Genomic DNA, 23,437 nt, shown 5'->3' with positions numbered 1-23,437 from the left:
TGGCAGCTAGCCCTAAATGTGAAAAAATGTAAGTTAATGCGGATAAGTAGGAAGATCAAATCTGTAATATTCGGATACAGTATTACTAGTTTTCTGCTTTACATAGTCAAGTCGTTTAAATATCTGGGAATAACGCTACAAAGCGACATGAACTAGAACGAGCATATGATAACTGCGTAAGGAAGGCGACTGTTCGATTTATTATTAGGAGTATTTTGGGATAGAGCGGTTCACCTGTAAAGGAGATCACATATAGGATGCTGATGCGACTTATTCTTGAGTACTGCTCGAGTGTTCGGGGCCCGTATCAAGTCGGACTGAAGGAAGACATCGAAGCATTTCAGAGGCGGACTGCTACAGTTGTGAGCGGTAGGCTCGAACAACATGTAAGTGTTAAGGAGATACTTCGCGAACTCAAATGGGATTCCATGGACGTTCTTTTCGAAAAACACCATTGAGAAAATTTAGAGAACTGGCATTTCAAGCTGACTGACGAACAATTGTGCTGCCGCCAAGGACCACGAAGATATACAGACAGTCGTTTTTCCCTCGCTCTATCTGCGAGTGGAAAGGAAATGATAAGCAGTGGTACGGGGTACTCTCCGCCACCCACCATACGGTGGCTTACGGTGTATCTATGTAGATGTAGATCCCCAGTTAGTCCTGTCTGGTACAGGTCCCGCAGACTTGATCAATATTGTAGGATGGGTCGCATGAGTGATTTGTAATCAATCTCCCATGTGCAATAATTGATTTTCCTAGTATTCTACCGATAAAGCGAAATCTGCCATCTGCTTTCTCTTCGACTGAGCCTATTTGATTTCCAATGGTATAGAAAATGTTACACCCAGATATTTTTATGAGATGAAGGATTCCAACTGTGACTCGTTGATTCTGTAGTCAATACCGTTTTTTCTATTTCTGAGGTGAAAATTTTGCATTTTTGAATTTAAAGCAAGTTTCCTGTTTTTGCATCACTCATATTGAATATTTGTGCAACCTTTTTTTGATAGGAGTTCATTTTAGATAACTGCATCATCTGCAAATAGTCTGAGATTACTTTTAATATTGCCTGCAGGGTTATTAATATACAACATGTACAGTAAGGATCGCAACAGACTTCCTTGGTGCACACTTGAAGGTACTTCTATATCTGTCGATGACTATCGATCCAAGATACATGCCGCACCTTCCCTATCAAAACCTCAGCAATCGAATCCCATATTTCAGTTGATAGCCCATACGATCGTACTTTTGGTAAGCATAAATGTGATACTGACAAGGGAACATTTCCAAATGTAAATTGACGATCGTGATAAGACTTGGTGGTATAATGCAATACGTATTTTTTTATTTGTGACCGGTTTCACTTTTTATGGGTGAAACACATTGCGGAAGGTGAATTGGCGTATTAGGTTCAGAGGGAATAGCTTAGAAATGATGATATACAGAAATGTTTTTCATATAAAAGTCGAAATACAATTAACGTTCTTGAAAATCGTATAATCAACTTCTGCAATAATTTGAAGTTTTGCAAAATACACCACCATCATTAATTAATTCTGACATATGAAAACTTTTATTACAAAATAAACTAAAGAAGATTTCAAACCAAATACATTCATTTCAGAAAAAAAGGTGTTTTTCAAATACAATTTTTGGAAAATAAACTGTGCTCAATGTGCTGTTAAAGTATTTTCAACATACCTAAATAAAATATCTAAACATTCATTATTATTATAATTATCTATTTTATGCTTTAGATTTTTATTTCACAGTTTACAATCATGTTTCTTTTTGTTTTTTAAGTTTCCATTTCACATACGTGTATATTGTTAATTGAAAATAATAAGTAACTCCTTATTATGAGACAAAATAATTAGAACAATGGTACTCTCTAAATACACTTTTTAAAAATGGTAGTTCAGAAATCACCTTCATTACAACTGGATGCATGTGGCTTGAAAGCTTCTTTAATTTATGTTCTAACAAATGTTTTCATTTTTCAAAATTAATTACTGATGGTAGCGTATTTTGGAAAATTTCAAATTATTACAGAAGTTCATTATACAGTTTTCAAGAACGTTAACTACATATCAACGTTTATATGAAAAATATTTTTATATGTCAACGTTTCTAAGTTATTCACTCTGAAACTAAAATGCCAAATTACCTTCTGGGGTGTGTTTTACCCCTTAAAATGGAATTAGGCACAAACAAAAGAAATCATGACATTACTTTGTCCCCCCTACACTTCCGCCAAATTTCATTAAGATCTTTATTCACATCTGATAATGTTCCTTTGCGAGCCCAGTGCTTTTTGGAAATCGAGAAATACCGCATCTACCTGAATGCCTTGATGCAAAGCTTTCAGAATATCACGTGAGAAAAGTGAGAGTTGGATTCCACAAGATCAATGTTTTCGAAATCCATGCTGGTTGGCATGAAGAGGGTCACTGTGTTCGAGATACCTCATTACATATGAGCTCAGAATAATTTCTAAGATTGTACAACAGATGTGTTTCAAGGATAATGGAAGGTGATTTTGTAGATCACTTCTATTACCTTTCTTGAAGACAGATGTGACTTGAGCTTTGTTCCAACAATAGGACGCATGGCGTTTTGTCCGAGCGATGTATGGGAGATTATAGTTGAAAGAGAGAATAATTAATCCGAAATTCAATATCGACTCTGACAGTGATTCTGGAGCTTTGTTCAGTTTCAACGATTTCAGCTGTTTCTTGAAACCATTGACAGTAATATCTACATCACTCATCTTTGCAGTGGGGCGGAATTTAAAACGGGGCAATACCCCTGGATTTTCATTTGTAAAGGAGTATTTGAAAACCGAATTCAGTGCTTCTGCTTTTGCTTCGCTACCCCCAATTTTAACCCCTCACTCGTACGTGAGTGTTTGGATAGTAACTTTCATACCACTAACAGACTTTACATATGACCAGAATTTCTTTGGGTTTTGTGACAAATCATACGACATTATGCTGCTCCGGTAGTCGTTGAAGGCAGCGCAAGACGTTGCATTCATTCCTACTTCTATCATCGTAAAACCTATTATGCAGCAGTCCCTCTTTCTTTAGAATTTTCTTTACAGTGACTGTATACTATGGCATGTTCCTTCCATCATGTTCTACTAGGTATAGATCTATCAAGATCATGGTAGACTATTTGCCTAAACCTGTGCCACAGTTCTTCTTCATGCTCCTCTCAAGAGGTAAATGTTTCACATTTCTTATTGAGATACGACACTACTGTCTTTTCATCTAGACTGCTGAAAATATAGCTCCTTTTACTTGTTTAAATTGCCCTTTGCACTTTGGTAATCATTGTTACTACAATTGCCTCATGGTCATTGATACCAGTTCCTGTGTGGACATTCTCAACTGTGCGGCTGAGCCGGCCGGATTGGCCGAGCAGTTCTAGGCGCTACAGTCTGGAAATGCGCGACCGCTACGGTCGCAGGTTCGAATCCTGCCTCGGGCATGGATGCGTGTGATGTCCTTAGTTAGGTTTAAGTAGTTCTAAGTTCTAGGGGACTGATGACCTCAGAAGTTAATCCAGTGGTCAGAGCCATTTGAACCATTTCTTGTGCGGCTGATCCCGGCGAAGGTTCGAGTCCTCCCTCGGGCATGGGTGTGTGTGTTTGTCCTTAGGATAATTTAGGTTAAGTAGTGTGTAAGCTAAGGGACTGATGACCTTAGCAGTTAAGTCCCATAAGATTTCACACACATTTGAACATTTTTGACATTCTCAAGGATATCAAGTCTGTTTGTTGATACTAGATTCAGTATACTTCACAATAAATGGGCTTCCGAATAATCTGTTCTAGGTACTTCTCAGAGAATGCGTTTTATAATGTATTATAGGACCTCTTGTGATTCCCATCACTTGACAAATCGCCGTCGTTGATCAGCCTATCATCAATGAAGCAGATGATACCTGCAGCTCTGAAATATATTCCTCAAATTTCGATATGAAACGAATTGAGAGATTACCAGACGACTGAGTGAAAGTGTTCATCGCTGTGACTACAGCATTTGATTATGCAGTGAAATCTCGACAATACTCATTTACTTTACGCATATTTCACGCAGATAAAATATCCTATCTTGCGACAGTTTTTTTCTGTTGACCATAGTTTTTACCAATAACATAGCAGCATATAGGAAATAGCACGTTTTGTTGTTCGACTATTACGATGCTACATCCTCCCCGGCCGAGGATAGCAATGCTGGGGAGGGCATCGTAGCTGGTAAGGTCATGTGTGTGGTGGAAGGCTGCTGCACAAACGTTCGTACATGACTGTGATTTACGTTCCGAAGGAGACTCCAGTGAGGTAACAACCAATGTGGAGGAACACAAACGCTATGTATACTTTGGTGCTGACGGAGAGTATATAGTGCCGGAATAGTCTGGTACTGCACAATTAGCGTCAAAACACGCGGCACTGCTCAGCACTTCTTGCCGCAAGGGTGAAGTAGACACGCGCCAAGTGCAGCCGTCTGATAGGCGTCCAGCTTTACAAGAAAATATCCTGACATACACACGAGTGGCTCATAAAGAGCGTTCGCGGGGAGGAGTGCCTGACTTCAAAATTAAATATCTCGAAAAGCAAGATCGATAGACGAGTGCAACAAACATTACGTTTATTGTGAAAGCTATAATAATTTTTTTGCAGAAGTTATGCAAACATTTCGAAATAGTACAAAAAGCTGCTAATATGGTGCTGTAATCGCAATGTTAGTGCCTACAAATATTGAGCGATCAGTTCCACCCTTCAACCTGAAAGGAGGTTAGTGTATCGAAGGAAGAGGTTGGTCTTGTATTCCAGTAAACAACGTGTTTTTCTGGTACTGGAATCCACATGTTACCACACAGTCCTACGGCAACAAGGCACAGCTTTCAGACATGATTTAATGTTCCAGAAGAACCCGATGCGAAAACTATTCATAATCTCTTCTCCAAATTCCAACGGTCAGGTAGCGTGACTGATGATCTTGCGGTGACTATTGACCAAAGGCAAACTGTAGAAATTCCTGAAAATGTTGGTACAGTTGTTTTGGAATTATTCATCAAAATCCAAGCAAATCCGTCAGAGGAATTGTAGCAGGGACCGGTTTGAAACGTTCCAGCACCCAGAAAACACCGAGACACAGCCTACATATGTTTCCATTCAGAATCCAAAACCACTTCACCATACCTGTACTGGCTGTGCGACAGAGGGCTTAATTTGCTAACCAGCTCCTCGTAATGATTGATAATGAAGGATTTGAAGTTTCCTGAATCTGGTTCACGAATGAGACACCCTTTCACTCTAACGGAGTTTGAATAAATAAAGCAGACGATTCTGGGGTTACGACAATCGCCATTGTATGAAGCGAAGCCACCATACTGTCCAAAGTTCCAAAGTTACTATTTGGGCTGCGGTATGCAGAAGAGTCATTATTTGCCCTTTTTCATATGAGAATCTATAACTAGTGAATGTTAAACTGCAATTTTTGAACAATTTGTCGCCATACAGCTAGAGGTGGATGACGGACGAGGCACCGAGGGCTTTATGCAAGATGCGGTCAGACCACATCACAACGAACAGGTGTTTTGCTTTCTTGATGAATAGTTCGGGAATAAAATAATTGCCCTGGCTTAGTGCACATTTACTGGCACAGAGTTGGATTGGCCCATATACGCCAGATTTGACTTCTTGTGACTACTTTTTGTTGGGCATTTTGAAAGACATTGTCTATTGGAACCATCCCATCACGCTGGACGAGCTTGTATCGACGAATTGTGAAGCACCTGACTCCATTTCCGTTGATACACTATTGAATGCGGTGGCAAATTTTATTGTCCGTTAGCGCCGTCACCGTACTGTGAGTGGTGGACATTTCGAAAAGATTGTGAAGTGATTGGAAAGATTGCTTGCAGAGGGCGAGTTTAATTATGCTCGCTGATATTTTACGAGCTGAACAACGTACAACGCCGTCCATTAACACATTTTTGAACATTTTCGATGCTTCTGTGTAAGTTCTGTACGAAATTCTTACAGCTGTCACAATAAACATACCTTTTGTTACACTCGTCTATCAGTCTTACGGTAAGTTTTCGAGATACTTAATTTTGAAAACAGGAACTTCTTCGCTGCACACCCTGTAAGCTCCACAAACAGCTTTGTTTCCCACAAGTAAAAAGATGCTTCGAGATGAAGCCCAGTCAGCAAAGACTAAAAGATGTCTATGGGGGACAGTGAAAGGTAAGAGGGGCTATGAACAGCATACTACAAAATGCACGACGCAACAAAAAGAAATTTTTTCGCTGCTACTGGGTTGAAAATACGTTCCTTATACTAATTCACATGCGCTAAATACAGAACCGCAGTCGGTTTTACTCCTGCACGTCAGGAAAAAACAGTTATACACGTGTAAAAGTTATGAAGGATAATGCTATTAATTACGCTAATTTGCGAATGTGAGAAATTTTAGGGAAATTAATATGCGTACTTTGGGATGAAAATACTGAATATTACAATTAAGAAGTGAATTATAAATGCTTATTTAACTCTGAAGTGAGTAAGAGATCCTTAGTTGCACTAAGATTGACAATGGCTTGGTTTAAAACTGTGTAGAGATTCTTGCTTTCCGCCTGTGAACATCTTATGTTGCTCTGTGCAAAAACCAACAGTAATCCCCCATCGTGTTCAGAGTGAAGCGGCCTTGATATCTTGCTTCCATGGTGGACATCCCCTAGGGGAATCTTTCACCGTGCTCGTCACTCACCGCTCCCACATACGACGGAAAGAAGGTGAGATGCGAATGCAAGAAACGCATGTTTAGTGACATAAAGCAACCGAAGTGATGGAAAGCTGTTAGCAAGTTGTGCACAATTGGTGCAGAGTTGTCTGCTCTGTGGCTCCCAAGAAAGTTGAGCACGACAAGCACAAATGCGTCCCAAACTGCTAGTTCTCGTTCCATGAGCTCTTATTGAATTGAGGATGTCGAATCAACTTTTGTATTTCTGGTCCAACGAAGACTCCTGTTTTCAATTTTGCGTCAGTTTTCATCTTTCCAAACTTGCCTTTTAGGTACTGTAAATCACGATTTGTTTTATTCATCGCTGCAACAAACTGTTTCATAAGACCTAGTTTGATATGGATTGGAGATCGGCAAATCTTATTACGATCCACAAGAGGTACATGTTGAACGTTGTGCTGCCCGACTACAGGTAAATTTCTCGGTGGCCAATTTTTCACTATGTATCGATTCTTGTCATCGCGACTATTCCATGGGCAAAGAAAGCACGTATGCTTTGTATACCCAGCTTGCATTCTTAACAGAAGGGCTACAGCCTTTACATCGACGCGAATATTCCTGTTATGCTCAGAGTGTTTAATCAGCGTAAAGAAAGTGTTCATTGTTTCGTAGGTTTCCTTCATTCCAAAGGCATGAGTAATAGGAACTGATGGTTTCTGGTTGCCATTGTGTAGTAGTGTAGTTTTGAGACTGCGTAAGCTAGAGTCAACGAAAAGTATCCACTCTTCTGCTACGTATTTGTTACCTAGCTCCCTTACGAGTCCTGTCACGTCGATTGAATAGCTGTAGCAACTCTCTTGAGTAAGTTCCACTCCTTCAGTCTGGAACCCAACAGTTCAGACTTTGCTTTCGACAGGGAAAAATCGCGAACCAGATTGTCCAGTTCGGCTTGGCTGATCAAATATGGCATATTAATATTATTGTCGGGATAATTCGTGTATTCTATAGCGTCACTGTCATAACCTTCAGTATCACTTTGTTCGTTGTTCATTGCATCGGATGAAGGAGGTATTGGTACTGGCTAATCTGTACCACTGGCCACAGGCTTTAGAGCAGACTGACAATCTGGATACACAATTTTTGACTTGTTCTTCTGGCCATAGCCGGATATGTTGGTCAAGCAGAAATAGCATTTGGAGTGGTGATCTCTCTGCTAAAAAATGGTTCAAATGGCTCTGAGCACTATGGGACTCAACTGCTGAGGTCATTAGTCCCCTAGAACTTAGAACTAGTTAAACCTAACTAACCTAAGGACATCACAAACATCCATGCCCGAGGCAGGATTCGAACCTGCGACCGTAGCGGTCTTGCGGTTCCAGACTGCAGCGCCTTTAACCGCACGGCCACTTCGGCCGGCGATCTCTCTGCTGCTGCCAAATCATGGGAACAGCAAAAGGCATTCGATTTCGTTTACCATTTAACCACTGGGTTAGGCCTGTGTAACAGACGGTGCAACAGAGATGACGAGCGCAAGATTTTGTTTGATCTCAGATTTCACACCTGAAGTAATACTTTTCAAGCTACACGTAGCTTTCTGGTTATGTTCTTGACCTAGTCGGACGTCGTATACTCGTCACAAATGTAACAAAGGCAGAGTCAATTCACAGAGCTTCATCTATTCGTCTTTCGCGTACCGAATCACCATATACCGAATTATCGAATCGTCTTACACGAAATCACTTAAATGCATGTTACTGCGCCTGTTGATTAATAAAACACAGAACCACACTAGCACGAACTATTTTTTAGTCATCTTCGAATCAGACTGATGGACGAACAGAAGAAATTGCAGAAACCTGTCTGCATGCTGTAGCTCGCGGGCTAGTTAGAACTTTTCGCCGACTAGTTAGAACTTGTCCAAGTCTGCCTGTTTCTTTTTACTTCTGCACACTTGGTTCCACAGACGCATAAGACAGAGTAACCTTGAGAATACACACACACCCACATATTGCATATCAAACACGGCTCATTGATGTAGCTACCTTTTAACCCGTGTACAAGCTTTTAATATCATACGACTTTCAGCTGTAACTTTAAATCCAGCCGGCCGGAGTGGCCAAGCGGTTAAAGGCGCTACAGTCTGCAACCGCGCGACTGCTGTGGTCGCAGGTTCGAATCCTGCCTCGGGCATGGATGTGTGTGATGTCCTTAGGTTAGTTAGGTTTAAGTAGTTCGAAGTTCTAGGGGACTGATGGCCTTAGAAGTTAAGTCCCATAGTGCTCAGAGCCATTTGAGCCTTTATATCCAGACGTCCTACAACATTCCTGATTGCAAAACTACCACATTCCTGAATGCAAAATCGGAATCAGCGCACCCTATTACATAACACTCACGTTATTTTCACCGAATAGAAAATTCATTGTTCATTAGTGACATTGACCTGTGGGGTGTGAGCGTAAGGGTAGAGAAAGCGTGTAAAAGATAACTTTTTTATGATTTTCTTGCATGTCTCGAAAACTGCACCATCTAGAAAAAATGTTTCCCAGTATAAAATTAAATTATATTAAATTTCCTGCAAAACAGGTAACATTAGTTTTCAGTTTGTGAGTTTACACACAGCAGAGGATGGAAAAATAGCGGATTATTAAAAAGATAGTGTTTTAACGCTGTAAAATATATGTTAATTGCTAAATTAACGTGGGATGAGAACAAATATTAAATGTGTGTACCACATCTAAGTGCAGTAGAACTGTATTAATGGATAAATTATGGTCTGGGAGTGTAACACATTGGAAGGGAGGGGGGGGGGAAGGAAGTTAGAGACGAGAGGGAAGATAGATCGCCATATCGTGATCATGCACTTCCCTTCTTTGTAGGCCTGCAAAATAAAGAACGAACCGGCAATTCCTCATTTTATTTGCCGCACTACGTCGCAAAAATTTACGACTGAGTGGTTTACAAAGCAATAGCAACCCTTCCCGCGACTCGTCTCATGAAACACTGGCTGCGTCGTGTGCTGACACTCGTGGGAGGGTGGGGGAGGGGGTGTTAAATTTCCACAAGGTGCGTTAAGACTATAACCGATACAGAGGTGAGTTGCAGACGCAGGAAAAGCTTGTGGACAGATTCTACGTAAATCTCTGCACACTGTCCTACACTGCTACAGGGGAAATTGATTCTTAGCAGTCATCCTGTTTGGCAGTTGTAGCGTTATTCTAGGAACTTGATTTCCTCCACCACGAGTGCTGCTCGCTTTTCAGTTTACCGACAGACTACATCTCTCGCGCATTTCCTCTCCATTTATTTTATGCAGGTATACAAAATAACATCACTGAGCCCGTTATTGTATAGAGGAGTTATTTTCAGTTCATTGAATACTAATCTGCAGTTGCTAAGTAAGCTTTTGTGTAATATAACTTCCTAAAAACGATGGCTGAGAAGTGTTTCATTTGTACGTGTGATCTTGTCAGTGACCTATGTACTGTTGGTAAATATGGCATCTGGCTGCAGTCTGTCGTTGAGAGCGATTTGTAAAGCTGTGTCATAGTGAGCCCGTCCAGCTAGCCACGCGGTCTAAAGCCGTCGGCACACGGACCGTGCACCCGAACGTTGAGCGTTGAGCGTGCCGAGTTTCTGACGTCATAGCGTGGAATAGCACGTTCGGGAGTCTTTCCGAACGTGCAGAGCAATATCTGGCATGTAGATATTCTGAACGTGCGTCTGAGCGTTGACCAATGAAATAACACAATGCCACCTACCTCACACACACGCCGTCTCCCTTCAGTACAGAGTTGTGAGGCGCCATATTGGCATTCATTTCAAGCTATATGTATGTATGCCGTTTCTGAGCACCAGTAAATTGAGAATCACTGGAAAACCCGTTGTTAACTTTGTGATCCGTTCCAATAAAATAATGAGAAACATCATATTCGTGGCAAAAGAATTATTGTAACTTGCGTATTATGGGAGTAGGCTATTTGAAGGCAGCGACACGCTGAAGATCCACCCAAAACGCATGGTTCTTGGTACAATTTGTTATAATTAAATTTCAATTAGTAACATATCTACGATTAAGGTTTTCAGCAGTCGGTAAGATTGTATGATTAGATATAAGAATTGTGTTGTTGGTTTAGCATAGCTGGCACGGTAGCTCAGCATGTTCGGTCAGAGGGGTTAGCTGCCCTCTGTAATAAATAAAACTGAGTCAACGGCTCAACACTGAACCTGATCGGATGTCATGGGACATCCGCACCGAACAAATGCAACGAACAAAATAGAACAAAATGAGAACAATTTAAAAAAAAAAAAAAGCGTGTTCGGTCAGAGGGCTACCTACCCTCTGTAATAAAAAAAAAAAAAAAAACTGGGTTAATGGATCAACAACGAACTGAAACGGCTGTCTTTCGACGCCCGCCCCGAGCAAATACAAGGAACGAAAACGAACAAAATGAGATTACAAAATAAATAAATAAATAAATAAAAGCGTAATGGGTAGCGTCACTATCCTATATAGATTTGCTTGTTGGGTCGGTGGTTCGTGGCTTGACAGTTCCAATTTTTTTTTCCTAGCATTCACGTTTTGATTAGGTCCTCATACTTTTTTATTAGTTTAATGTAAGTATACACTATAATATTTGATGTTATGTAAATATAAGCGCACTTTTTTTTTGAGGGGTGACTGTTCGATTGGCTTAATCTACAGGACAGTTTGCGCTACTTGTATAAAGATATTTTGCTCCTTTTGCCTTTAGGCTTCGTAATTCACATGTTGCAAAGATTCTGCTACTGGGTAGGAACAGTGATCAAGTAAGACTGACCTTGGGGTTTTACTGAAATGTGGGAATGGTGAAATAATGTTTATCCTATGAGGAGAAGTATTCCAAATCTTTACCGCACTGGTTGTAATGGAACTTTTATAAGCCTGTGTCCTTATTGATTGGACATGGTACTTTCCTTTCGTGGACGATGGAGGAATGTGCGTTTTAATAGAGCTAACGTGGGAATTTTACGCACGCCTGTTGAGTAAACTGTGTTGTTCGCGAACTACAAACATCCCTCAACTGCCGCTGGAGTGCGTTGCGATCGCGTATGCCACGTTGGGGCTCACGCACCGTATGCACAAGTCGCATCGTTCCTGAGCGTTGAGCAGCACGTTGAACTTGGCACGCTCAATGTTCAACGTTCGACAGCACAGTCCGTGTGCCACCGACTTAACGCTCTGCCTCCCGAGAGGGAAGGCGTGCAGGTCCGCAGCCGGAATCCGCCCGCCGGTTTAGTGTCGAGGTCTGGTGTGCCGACCAGCCTGTGGATGGTTTTTAAGGCAGTTTTCCATCTGCCTCGGCAGATGTGGGCTGGTTCCCCTTATTCTGCCTGAGTTCCCGCTATGTCGGCGACTGCTGCGCAAACACTGCCTCCACGTTCGCGTACACCATACTTAAGCCGTCGGCACGCGGACCGTGCTGTCGAACGTTAACGTTGAGCGTGCCAAGTTCAACGTGCTGCTGAACGCTCAGGAACGATGCGACTTGCGCATACGGTACGTGGGCCCCAACGTGGTATAAGAGATCGCAACGCACTCCAGAGGCAGTTGAGGGATGTTTCTAGTTCGTAAATCACACCGTTTATTCAACGGGCGCGCGTAAAATTCCCACGTTAGCTCTATTAAAACGCACATTTCCTCCATCGTCCAAGTAAAGTACCATGTCCAATCAATAAGAACACAGGCTTACAAAAGTTCCATTACAAACAGTGCAGTACAAATTTGGAATACTTCTCCGCATAAGATAAACATTATTTCATCATTCCCACATTTTAGTAAAACCCCAAGGTCAGTCTTACTTGATCACTGTTCCTACCCAGTAGCAGAATCTTTGCAACATATGAATTACGAAGCGTAAAAGAAAAAGGAGCAAAATATCTTTATACAAGTAGCGCAAGCTGTCCTATAGAGTAAGCCAATCGAACAAAGACACACCTCAAAAACTGATGAACTTATATTTGCATAACATTAAATATTATAGCATATACTTATATTAAACTAATAATGAAGTATCATAACCTAATATAAACGCGAATGTTAGGAAAAAAAATTTGGGAGTGTTACGACGTGATCCACCACCCCAACAAAAACTGATTTTCAAACAGAGACGCTACTCATTACGCTAAACCAACAATACGTTTGGGGTCCATATTATATTACCTTTACTAAAAACGTTAATCATACATAGTTATTTTACTAATTGAAATTTAATAATAACAAATGGTACCAAGAACAATGCGTTTTGGGTGGATCTTCAGTGTGTCGCTGCCTTCAAATAGCCTACTCTCATAATACGCGAGTTACAATAGTTCTTTTTCCATGAATATGATGTTTCTCATGATTTTTTTGGATCGAATCACACAACTAACAACGGGTTTTCGAGTGATTCTCAATTTGCTGGTGCTCAGAAACGGCATATATACATATAGGCTTGAAGTGAATGCCAATATGGCGCCTCACAACTCTGTACCGAAGGGGGACGGCGTGTGTGTGACGTAGTGGCGTTGTGCCATCTCATTGGTCAACGCTCAGACGCACGCTCAGAATATCTGACATTCCAGATATTGCTCTGCACGTTCGGAAAGGCTCCTGAACGTACTATTCCACGCTATGACGTCAGAAACTCGGCACACTCAACGCTCAACGTTCGGATGCACGGTCCGTGTGCCGACGGCTTTACTCTATCACGCATACATTTGGGGTTACACTCGTCTGGTATGAGACGTTCCCGGGGGGGCCCACTGGGGGCCGAACCGCGCAATAACCCTGGGTTCGGTGTGGCGCGGCGGTGGGGCTGGTGGAGTGCTGTAGCCTGTTGTAGGGTTGTGAACTACTAAGGGCCACGGCGGGACGAAGCCTCTCCGTCGTTTCTAGGTCCCCTGATCAACACACACAATACACAATGTCACAGTGACTTGGTGGTGAATCAGTCAATGAGCAAAAAGTTACTGCATTTCCCTCACGTTTAATTGTGGTACTGGTAGGCTGCATAAACGCCTTCCATTCAGGAATTGTAGAGTGGGCTGCACTGAGTGGAGCCTCTTACCACATATGCAAAGCATATCTTGCAAGGTGGTTTTAAATACAGGGTGTTACAAAAAGGTACGGCCAAACTTTCAGGAAACATTCCTCACACACAAAGAAAGAAAATATGTTATGTGGATATGTGTCCGGAAACGCTTACTTTCCATGTTAGAGCTCATTTTATTACTTCTCTTCAAATCACATTAATCATGGAATGGAAACACACAGCAACAGAACGTACCAGCGTGACTTCAAACACTTTGTTACAGGAAATGTTCAAAATGTCCTCCGTTAGCGAGGATACATGCATCCACCCTCCGTCGCATGGAATCCCTGATGCGCTGATGCAGCCCTGGAGAATGGCGTATTGTATCACAGCCGTCCACAATATCTGTTGTTGAGAAGCATACGAACACTTCGACTGAAATGTGCAGGAGCTCCATCGTGCATGAACCACCTGTTGTGTCGTACTTGTAAAGGCACATGTTCTAGCAGCACAGGTAGAGCATCCCGCATGAAATCATGATAACGTGCTCCATTGAGCGTAGGTGGAAGAACATGGGGACCAATCAAGACATCACCAACAATGCCTGCCCAAACGTACACAGAAAATCTGTGTTAATGACGTGATTGCGTGCGGATTCTCGTCAGTCCACACATGTTGATTGTGAAAATTTACAATTTTATCACGTTGGAATGAAGCCTCATCCGTAAAGAGAACATTTGCACTGAAATGAGGATTGACACATTGTTGGATGAATCATTCGCAGAAGTGTAACCGTGGAGGCCAATCAGCTGCTGACAGTGCCTGCACACGCTGTACATGGCACGGAAAGAACTGGTTCTCCCTTAGCACTCTCCATACAGTGACGTGGTCAACGTTACCTTGTACAGCAGCAACTTCTCTGACGCTGACATTAGGGTTATCGTCAAATGCACGAAGAATTGCTTCGTCCATTGCAGGTGTCCCCGTCGTTCTAGGTCTTCCCCAGTCGCGAGTCAGGCTGGACTGTTCCGTGCTCCCTAAGACGCCGATCAATCCCTTCGAACGTCTTCCTGTCGGGACACCTTCGTTCTGGAAATCTGTCTCGATACAAACGTACCGCGCCACTGCTATTGCCCCGCTAATCCATACATCAAATGGGCATCTGCCAACTCCGCATTTGTAAACATTGCACTGACTGCAAAACCACGTTCGTGATGAACACTAACCTGTTGATGCTACGTACTGATGTGCTTGATGCTAGTACTGTAGAGCAATGAGTCGCATGTCAACACAAGCACCGAAGTCAACATTACCTTCCTTCAATTGGGCCAACTGGCGGTGAATCGATGAAGTGCAGTACATACTGACGAAACTAAAATGAGCTCTAACATGAAAATTAAGCGTTTCCGGACACATGTCCACATAACGTCTTTTCTTTATTTGTGTGTGAGGAATGTTTCCTGAAAGTTTGGCCGTACCTTTTTGTAACACCCTGTATATCTGTGGAATAGGACTGAATATGTTCAAGCCTAGAGCATTAATCCGCTGTGATGGATTGTTTCACTTAAGGTGAAATATCTCAAGTTCCGTAACACCTGCCGGCCGCGGTGGCCGAGCGGTTCTAGGCGCTCAGTCCGGAACCGCACGACTGCTACGGTCGCAGGTTCGAATCCTGCCTCGAGCATGGATGTGTGTGATGTCCTTAGGTTAGTTAGGTTTAAGTAGTTATAAGTTCTAGGGGACTGATGACCACAGATGTTAAGTCCCATAGTGCTCAGAGCCATTCCGTAACACCTAGGTGACTTACTTCTGTTCCAGAGGGAGCCAATTTACGTCTCTCCATATTTTAGGACAGCTAAGGCTGGCGTGATGCATTTGATTCCCTCAAGTTGCGAAAACTGTTCCAGCCACTGTTAGTGAAGACAAGGAAATCAAAACTGCTGAATACAGATTGACAGCATATTACACTTGCGCCAGGCTTTTCAGTGTGGATGGCAGACGACAACTTGAGGTTGTTGAACTTTTTTACAATTTAGCTCATTTAAAAACTGCAAATAAATACTCACTTGGTAAGTGACAATAGCTCAGCTCCATAAAAACGAACTCATTGAAGTTGTTTCGTCTACCTACATAAAGAAATGGACAGGAAATGCCGGGGACATATAGTCTGTCGGTAAACTGAAAAGCGAGCAGCACTCTTCGTGGGAAAAGTCGCCTTTCGTAGAAGAACGCTACATCTGCCATACAGAATGACTAGGAATCAGCTTCCCTCTAGAATTTTAGAACAATGTGCAGAGATTTCCGTAGATTCTAGCCATACGAGTTTCTTACATTAGTACTATTAGTAATTCATATCTGTATTCCACGTAGTGTTAACATACTTTGTGAAAAACACCCGCAGGTACACTATGTGAGCAAAAGTATTCGGACACCCCCAAAAACATACGTTTTTTATATTAGGTGCATTTTGCTGCCACCTACTGCCAGGTACTCCATACCAGCGGCCTCAGTAGTCATTAAGTATCATGACAGAGCAGAATGGGCGCTCCCGGAACTCACGGACTTCGAACGTGATCAGGTGATTGGGTGTCATTTGTGCCATACGTCTGTACGCGAGATTTTCACACTCCTAAACATCCCTAGGTCCACTGTTTACGATGTGATAGTGAAGTGGGAACGTGAAGGGACATGTACTGCACAAAAGCGTACAGACCGACTTACTCTGTTGACTGACAGAGACTGCTGACAGTTGAAGAGGGTCGAAATGTGTAATAGGCAGACATCTATCCAGATAATCACACAGGAATTCCAAACTGCATCAGGATCCCCTGGAAGTACTATGACAGTTACGCGGGAGGTGAGAAAACCTGGATTTCATGGTCGAGCGGCTGCTCATAAGCCACACATCTCGCCGGTAAATGCCAAACGACGCCTCGCTTGGTGTAAGGAGCGTAAACATTGGACGATTGAAGAGTGTAAAAACGTTGTGTGGAGTGACGAATCACGGTACACAATGTGGCGATCCGATGGCAGGGTGTGGGTATAGCGAATGCCCAGTGATCGTCGTCGGCCAACAGCAAAATTCGGAGGTAGTGGTGTTGTGGTGTGGTCGTGTTTTTCATGGAGGGGGCTTGCACCCCTTGTGGCACTATCATAGCACAGGCCTAAATTCATGTTCTAAGCACCTTCTTGCTTCCCACTGTTGAAGAGCAATTTGGGGATGGCGATTGCATCTTTCAACAGGATCGAGCACCTGTTCATAATGAACGGCCTGTGGCGGTGTGGTTACACGACAATAACATGCCTGCAACGAACTGGCCTGTACAGAGTCCTGACGTGAATCCTATAGAACACCTTTGGGACGATTTGGAACGCCGACTTCGTGCCAGGTTTCACCGACTGACAACGATACCTCTCCTCAGTGCACCACTCCGTGAAGAATGGGCTGCCATTCCCCAAGAGAACTTCCAGCATCTGACTGAACGTGTGCCTGCAAGAGTGGAAGCTGTAATCAAGCCTAAGGGTGGGCCAACATCATACTGAATTCCGGCATTACCGATGGAGGGCGCCACACACTTTTAAGTAATTTTCAGTCAAGTGACCGGTTACTTTTGATCACATAGTATGTGAGACCACCGCCTATGTTCGACATCAACGTGCAACAGCCACACAGAGACGGCAGGTGGCAGCACTAGCAGTGGAGGGTACATAAACCGTGTTGGTGGTTAGTTTTTAACGTCCCGTCGACAACGAGGTCATTAGAGACGGAGCGCAAGCTCGGATTAGGGAAGGATTGGGGAGCAAAATGGCCGTGCCCTTTCAAAGGAACCATCCCGGCATTTGCCTGAAACGATTTAGGGAAATCACGGAAAACCTAAATCAGGATGGCCGGAGACGGGATTGAACCGTTGACCTCCCGAATGCGAGTCCAGTGTGCTAACCACTGCGCCACCTCGCTCGGTCATAAACCGTGTTGGGGGTACGCGGAAAACAGTGCAGCCGTTGTCGTAATGTGGAAATTGAGCGATTTATCTGGCGTCCGAAAGAACATGATCATTGGCTATCGGCAAGGGTGGAAGGATTTCTGAAACGACTACGTTTGTGAATTGTTCACGTTTCGCATGTCAAAATGGCGCTTCCCAAAACTGGTGCGAAGACAACTGTGGTGCACCACAGACCATAGATGACAGGGTTGAATGACGACTGCGGAAATGTGTAAAGCCGAACAGACATGGAACCTTCGAGCAGTTGACCACTCTGATGAACGAAGGGGCTACCAACAGTGTCTCCTCAATGACTGTTCAGTGAATTTGCATGCCAGTAGCGTAACTGGACGTCCACTGAGAGGGCGGGAGGTGGCCTTTTCAGATGAATCACGTTTTATGCTCCATCGGACAGATGACCGTTGCCATGTACGGCGTGAGACGTCTGGAAGCTGATACCGTGCAACCAGGAGGAAGCGTTATGGTCCGGTATATGTTTTCTTGGCACCCATTGGGTGGTCTCGTTCTTCTGGAACACACACTGGGTCAACATCAATACGCATCTTTTCTTGGGGACCATGCCCACCCCTACATAGAGTTGGTTTTTCCTCCGCACGGTGGTGTCTACCAACGGGACAATGCAACCTGTCACACAGCCCGCAGCGTAGGTGAATGGTTCTAAGAACACAAGCATGACTTTATCGTACTCTCCAGGCCACCAAACTCGCCGGATTTAAACCCAATCGAGAATCCGTGGGGCTGCCTCGATCGGCCTGTTCGTCCCATGGCTCCTCAAGCGAGGAACCTAGTGCATGGCTAGACATCCCTATCGGTACCTTCCAGATCCTCATTGACTCTCTTTACTGTCTTCCTACACGTCTCGTGCTGCAAAACGTGGTTATTTAGTCTTTCAATAGTTATTCACATTGATGTAACTGGACAGTGTCCTAGTCAAAAATGAGTGGGACCATTTTTGTAAGAAATTCAATGTAGTTTAATTTTGTAACGGTAAACATTTCCGCTAGGTGCTTCTCCCCCTTCCCTCCTCCTCCCCCTCCGCAGGCTCATATTCCACCGCTCAGGAGATTTAGTATGATTCAGTATATTATTTATTACGCTCGCCCTACCACTGTACACATATTCGCGTCTGCACGATTTTTTTTCCTGTAATTCTTCCTTCGTTGGCTGGACTAACGGATCTTTTGAGAAAATTGGACTGATACGTTAAACTGCAGTTTAATAGGAGTACCATAGTTTAAATTTATGTAGCGTGCTCAGTTACGAAAATTAAGATAATAGTGAAATCGAAGTGGTGAGTCACTGGACTCGTATTCGTGTGAACGGTGGTTCAAATCCCTGCCCGGTAATTCCAATTTGGGTTTTTCGTTGACTCTCCTAAGCAAAAAGGCCCTGCTATAAATAGAAATGGCACCCCATACCACCATTCCTGGTTGTCGGACCGTACGGCGAGCGACAGTCATGTTGGTATTCCAGCGCTGTCCAGGGCGCCTCCAGACACATGCCAAGCCCAATAACTGCTTGCATAACGGCCAGAAGCCGACCAACGACTTTTTGACTTGCTCGATCTATGAAGATGTTTCTCTTGAATATATCATCCAATTCGTTTATCTGTCTGTACATGTACATCACATATACCTATTTTCGTTCTATTCGGATAATTCCTTCGCAGAGCGCCATTTTGTTTGTCTTGGAGTGTATTTCACGAATATTCGGGAAAGGTGACCCAAAACCACTAGGTGATTAATAGTCGATCAGCGTATTACCTTTACTTTGAGTACATTGTTCCTGAAAAGCTGACGTATTTCCTTTAAATTTATTACATCCACAATAAATTCCAATCAGGCCTTCTAAAACGCATGATAGTGCACCTGCATTACTCAAAGAGAGTCCAGACATGAAACATGCCATGGACAGGCATGGAGCAAACATTTTAACACTGGTTGATTTCAGGACAGTTTCTGCTGAATTTATCAAAATCTTATATAGCTATTATAGGTATAACAACTCTGTCACAAGGCGGTGGTTAGTACTCAACTTTACGGTCGGCCACCTGAGGAATTGCCAAGATGACAATACAACGGGCCGCATGGCGGCGGAAGTCAACGTTCGATGTGGGGTACGTAGGAGACACCGTATCGGATTCTGAAGTTGATATTTTTCGTATCGTAGCTTGCGTATTGTGGAGGTATGCCATTGAAATGCAACGGCACGTTGAATATTTATCGAGACACGTCGTTCTTGGTACTATTTGTTATATTTAAACGTCACATAACGACATATTGGTGGTTAAAGCCTTCATGAGCTCGAAGCTGCAACACACAGGCAGTTTAATGGTAACAAGCATGGAGTTAAGAAATAAAGCAGCTAAGTGGCTGGCTGACGGCCTGCGATGACAAAATTTTTTTCCGCCTTGTCATTTACTTCCACATGCAAAGATTAGTCATAAATAAAAAATCTTAATATCTTGTATACTTTTCAGATACAAAAATTAGTTGTAAATGGTAAACAAAGATTAAATGTTTATGCTTCACGTATAGTGCACATACAGGATAACCTCGTCCTCACTGTCAACCCCTGGACACGAATTGTGAATCCACTTGAGGCACACGCTACATCTGATCCAACCTTCTTGTGAGTAGTCGAGAATGGTGAAAGCATTCAGTGGTTTCTTCTAATTAACCACTATCATTGGCCGGATTCGGCTGCTTCAGTTTTGACGTGTTAACCAGCATAGAATCCGAAAACATCGATCATGTGAAACCCAACTGGCACTTTCCTCACATGACATAATGAAAGCTATGGATCAAGGTAGTCAGGTAGATGGAGTATTTCTTGATTTCCGAAAATCATTTGACTCAGTACCCCATCTACGCTTATTGTCAGAAGCACAATCGTATGGGGTATTAGTGAAATTTATGACTGGACTGTGAGCTTTTTGGTAGGAAGGACGAGGCGTGTTATCTTGGTTGGAGAGTCATTGTCAGATGCAGAAATAACTTCGGGTCTGTCCCAGGGATGTGTGTTGGGAGCTTTGCTGTTCACGTTGATATTAATGACCTTGCGGACAATATTAATAGTAACCTCAGGCTTTTTGCGGGTGATGCAGTTATCCATAATGAAGTAGTATCTGAAAAAGCTGCGTAACTATTGAGTCCGATATTGACAAGATTTCAAAGTGGGAAAAGATTGGCAACTCGCTTTAAAATCGTAAAATTGTGCACTTCGCAAAACGATAAAACGTTGTATCCGATGACTCTACTGTCAGTGAGTCACTCTTGGAATCGGCCAACTCGTACAAAAACCGGGATATAACACTTCGTAGGCATATGAAATGGAATGATCACATAGGCTTAGTCACGGGTAAAGCATGTGGGAGACTTCGGTTTATTGGTAGAATACGGAGGAAGTGCAGTCAGTTTACAAAGGAGATTGCTTACAAATTACTCGTGAGACCAGTTCTAAAATATGGCTCAAGTGTGTGGGACCCGTACCAAATAGGACTAACAGGGGTTATTGAACGTATACAGAGAAGGGCAGCACGAATGGTTAAAGGTTTGTTTGATCTGTGGGTAAGTGCCACAGAGACACTGAAGAAACTGAACTGGCAGTGTCTTGAAGATAGACGTAAACATCCCGAGAAAATCTACTAACAAAGTTTTAAGAATCGGCTTTAACTGATGACTCTGGTAGTATACTACAACACTCTACTTATCGTTCTCATTGGGATCGTGAGGATATGATCAGAATAATTACAGCACGCAGAGAGGAATTCAAACAATCTTTCATCGTGAGCTACATACGTGAATGGAATGGGAAGAAATCCTAATAACTGACACAACTGGACGTACCCTCTGCCATGCAGTTCACAGTAATTTGCAGATTATAGATATGGATCTAGGTGTTTCTACATCTACATCTACATCCATACTCCGCAAGCCACCTGACGGTGTGTGGCGGAGGGTGCCTTGAGTACCTCTATCGGTTCTCCCTTCTATTCCAGTCTCGTATTGTTCGTGGAAAGAAGGACTGTCGGTATGCCTCTGTGTGGGCTCTAATCTCTCTGATTTTATTCTCTTGGTCTCTTCGCGAAATATACGTAGGAGGGAGCAATATACTGCTAAACTCCTCGGTGAAGGTATGTTCTCGAAACTTCAACAAAAGCCCGTACGCAGCTACTGAACGTCTCTCCTGCAGTCTTCCACTGGAGTTTATCTATCATCTCCGTAACGCTTCCGCGATTACTAAATGATCCTGTAACGAAGCGCGCTGCTCTCCGTTGGATTTTCTCTGTCTCTTCTATCAACCCTATCTGGTACGGATCCCACACTGCTGAGCAGTATTCAAGCATTGGGCGAACAAGTGTACTGTAACCTACTTCCTTTGTTTTCGGATTGCATTTCCTTAGGATTCGTCCAATGAATCTCAGTCTGGCATCTGCTTTACTGACGATCAGCTTTATATGATCATTCCATTTTAAATCACTCCTAATGCGTACTTCCAGATAATTTATGGAATTAACTGCTTCCAGTTGCTGACCTGCTATATTGTAGCTAAATGATAAGGGATCTTTCTTTCTATGTATTCGCAGCACATGACACTAGTCTACATTGAGATTCAATTGCCATTCCCTACACCATGCGTCAATTCGCTGCAGATCCTCCTGCATTTCAGTACAATTTTCCATTGTTACAACCTCTCGATATACCACAGCATCATCCGCAAAAAGCCTCAGTGAACCTCCGATGTCATCCACAAGGTCATTTATGTATATTGTGAATAGCAACGGTCCTACGACACTCCCCTGCGGCACGCCTGAAATCACTCTTACTCCGGAAGACTTCTCTCCATTGAGAACGACATGCTGCGTTCTGTTATCTAGGAACTCTTCAATCCAATCACACAATTGGTCTGATAGTCCATATACTCTTACTTTGTTCATTAAACGACTGTGAAGAACTGTATCGAACGCCTTGCGGAAGTCAAGAAACACGGCATCTACCTGGGAACTTGGTCGACTCTTCTTAGTTACTTTCGAGCCAATTGCAGATTTATGTTTTTCGTTTCGTTGAAAATTAAAATGCACCTACTCACTGAGGTCCAGTGCTCGCTGGAATTACCACATGGCATCGAAACTTGGCAGTTACGCTAATGCGTTAACGTGCACTCGAATTACGCTGGGAAAAAATTAGTTTCAGTTTTGAACACATGTGCAAATCCTGCGCTGTACAGCATCTCGTCGACATATCCGGTGCTTATACTGAACAAATTGCGTAAGTGGCCGTTAATAATAAAATCACACTATGGTTGGGTTGGGTTGTTTGGGGGGAAGAGACCAAACAGCGAGGTCATCGGTCTCATTGGATTAGGGAAGGACGGGGAAGAAAGTCGGCAGTGCCCTTTGAAAGGAACCATCCGGCATTTGCCTGATGAGATTTAGGTAAATCACGGAAAACCTAAATCAGGATGGCCGGACAATCATACTATGCATTTCTTACTTGTTTGACCTTTTCTGCCCACATACCGTTCCTACTTATGGAGTCAATGCCATACGTCTTTCTTGCATTCACAGCGGAGATTTGCACCAGACGGCCACAATTGGAATTAATTTATTTGCAGCGCAAGT

At 43.0% G+C, this 23,437-nt stretch overlaps 1 protein-coding gene across 1 annotated transcript in view; it reads right to left on the bottom strand.

Moving 5' to 3' along the window:
* LOC124555978 (diacylglycerol kinase 1-like) overlaps window positions 1–23,437 on the bottom strand; it is a 380,703-nt gene that overhangs the window by 5,727 nt on the left and 351,539 nt on the right. The window lies entirely within an intron of this gene.

This window comes from Schistocerca americana, chromosome X (genome assembly GCF_021461395.2).
Source record: "Schistocerca americana isolate TAMUIC-IGC-003095 chromosome X, iqSchAmer2.1, whole genome shotgun sequence".
Taxonomy (NCBI): Eukaryota; Metazoa; Arthropoda; class Insecta; order Orthoptera; family Acrididae; genus Schistocerca; species Schistocerca americana.
Note: the sequence above shows the minus strand (reverse complement) of the source record. Positions and strands in the feature narration are given on the sequence as shown.